This window comes from Plecotus auritus (genome assembly GCF_963455305.1).
Source record: "Plecotus auritus genome assembly, chromosome: 8".
Classification (NCBI taxonomy): domain Eukaryota; kingdom Metazoa; phylum Chordata; class Mammalia; order Chiroptera; family Vespertilionidae; genus Plecotus; species Plecotus auritus.
In genome coordinates, this window is record NC_137782.1 from 163,098,197 (window position 1) to 163,101,157 (window position 2,961).

A 2,961-nucleotide genomic window follows, 5' to 3' on the forward strand; every position below is an offset into this window, starting at 1 on the left:
GATTTTCTAAATGGGTGTGATATATCAAAACATCAAGTTTTGCACCTTAATTCAGTACAATTTTTGTTAATTACACCTCAATAAAGGGGGAAATGGGAGTGAAAAATGCTCTGTAAAAGACCATAAAGCTATAATAAAGTGTGTAAGTACTAGATAGGCAATGCCCAAACTCCTGAGTAGAGTATTTGCATTATGACTGCAGAATGACTCTCTCCAGTGAAAACTACCAGAAACAGGTGGGGAGAGATTTGGGGAACACCATATGGGCCTAACTTGCTGCTTCCAGGTCTTGGGCCTGTGAAGATGATGGTGAGCTGCACCAGCTTGCTGCCCTTCACTCCTTCAGAATCCTGCTTTTATTCTCTGATTTTCATTCTTTCTGCTTTGAAACATGTCTTCCAGCTTCCCACCCCATGCCCAAGTTTTTTGCATAGAAATGGAACTTTGTTGCCCTCTGGTGGTCACTCCCTGCAATAGCTGCAGTGACTTTTCAAGGGCTGTGCGTGACAGCCCGAGGAAACCAGAGCCAACCCTCAAGATCAAGATTTTCCAGGGCTGGCAGAGGACTTAAAACCCAATTAAAGGCAGCTGCTGGAGTCCAGAGCTCCTTGATGGGAAGGGGCAGTTCCACAGAGTTTTGCCCAAGTAGGACAAAAATCCAGGCCTCTGTCTGCATTAACTCCACTAACATCTTCAGTTCTTTGACTGGAACTGAAGCTTGTCTGGAAATGAAGATGGCCCTTCTTCCCTCTCTGCCTAGAAAACCCCAGGGTAGGATGGCCAGGACTAGAACATGCCCTCCAGCCCATTTAAAGCAACAGTTAACTGAGCACTTGTTTTGTGAACTGGTTGATGCCATGGGGTGCAATGCTGGTGGGTACAAAATAAGATGTACTAGTATAGTTCCTGTCCCCAACTCATAAATTCTACAAGCATAAATAACCTAAGCTCACATATCATTTGAGAAACTGTCCATTGCCTCAGGCCTAAGGGCTATCATAGAAATAGAAATAGCATGCTACAGGGCTGGTGGGGAAGGAGAGGTAACCACCACGGGAATCGGGGTTTCCTAAAAGTAGAGTCACTCAAGTTGGACTTTGAAAATGAGTAGAGCCTTACCTAGCAGACAGGATACTAATAATAACTACATGTTGGGGGGGCTGTTTATGTGCCCAGCATGGTTAAGGATTGTATAGCTACATCAGTTATTTCATCTCCAGCTCTATGTTATGAGGTAGGTATTATTTTCTTTAGTCAATAGACAAGGAAACCAAGGCTCAAGGCCATGTATACAGCAAGGATTAATAGAAAACATAGAAAGTAAAGGCAAAAGTGCTTGGGGCAAAGAATCTATTAGCATTACAATATCAGGTACACCTGGTCAGGTGGCAGAAAGGAAAGGACAAGGGCATAGGGAGGGGGTGGTTATTATGATCAAAAAGTACAGGAACCATCCTAGCCAGTTTGGCTCAATGGATAGAGCATCCGCCTGCAGACCAAAGGGTCCTGGGTTCGATTCCAGTCAAGGGCACGTACCTTGGTTGGAGGCTCCTCCCTGGCCCAGGCCCTGGTCAGGGCTCATGCAAGAGGCAACCAATCAATGTTTCTCTCTGTCTTTCCCTCTCTCTTCCACTCTCCTTAAAAATCAATGGAAAAATATCATTGGGTGAGGATTAACAAACACACAAAAATGTACAGGAACCCAAAAGGTGAAGGGATTAAGTACAAATTGGTAGTTACAGAATAGTCATGGGGATGTACAGTACAGCATAGGGAATATAGTCAGTAATACTGTAATAACTATGTATGGTATCAGATAGGCACTAGTTTTATGGGGTGACCACTTAGTCATGTCTAATCACTGGGTTACATACCTGAAACTAATATATTGTATGTCAACTGTAACTGAAAAATAAAAAATTATTTTAAAAAGGTACAGAAACCCTATGATAAGGGATTTGAAAGCCTCAAGTGAATTTAGACCTCACTCTCTGGATAATGAAACCCTTTGAGCTTTCAGATCAAAGGATTCTGCTCAGAGATGCACTTTAGGCTAATTCAGATGTATTTTAGGCCCCTTCAGGGATGAGGCAGATAAGAGGAAGAGAGATCTGTGTGCAGTCAGAGTTGTGCAAAGCTTGGGTCAGGCCAGTGGGCGATGCACAGGGATAAATCCTAAAATCTCTACAGAGAACCTGTTCAGATTGACTGGGGGGATGAAGAAGGTGCAGCTACCTTCAGTGGGAACCACTGTCTCCTCACACACTGAGCCCACCAACCTGCATCATCAAAGCCAGATCCAATGGGGAGAGAAAGATTTCTGGTCTCCCATGGACTGGAAGTCTCATTCTCACCCTACTATCGTTGTGCCAAACCTCTAAAACCAAAGCAAGGCAGTCGGTTCAGATTGCAGAGAAGAAATCTTGGAAACTGTTCTCAATGCCCACATCAAGTGAGGAATCTCAAGATCAAAAAGCCTGTCACAAGAAGACACCATACCCATTTGATGCTGTGACCTGCCTCCCAAAGGTCAAGGAGAGCTTGATGCCATTTCCCAGCAGTCCATCAACCCTGCTTGGGTCCAAACCCTGCATGGGAAGTCGGCCCACCAGGGGCTTGGGTTCCTGCTTTTGATTGCCACAGGACTGGCAGGCTTCCCTCTGGCTCCCTCTCTCAGGAACCAGCCACAGCTGCTGGTCACTTGTCACACCCTATCCGGGAGGTGGCAGTATGTCAATGGTAAAGCAACAGATCCCCAGCCTGTGACTAACGGTTTCATAAGTTGTTAGGAATGGTGTCACATTTCCCAAAAGAGCTACTCCAGTGAAGTTAGTAATGCGTAAAGGCTTGGGCTACCAGGACATGGTGCAGCTTCATACTTCCTATCCTAGATTAGGACAATTCCAGAGAAAATATTTATAGCAGGCACTCAGCAAGCATTTTTTTTTTTTTTTTTTTTTT

At 44.6% G+C, this 2,961-nt stretch overlaps 1 protein-coding gene across 1 annotated transcript in view; it reads left to right on the top strand.

The window, feature by feature from the left end:
- The window catches only part of SUPT7L (SPT7 like, STAGA complex subunit gamma), a 46,479-nt gene that overhangs the window by 6,895 nt on the left and 36,623 nt on the right, over window positions 1–2,961 (top strand). The window lies entirely within an intron of this gene.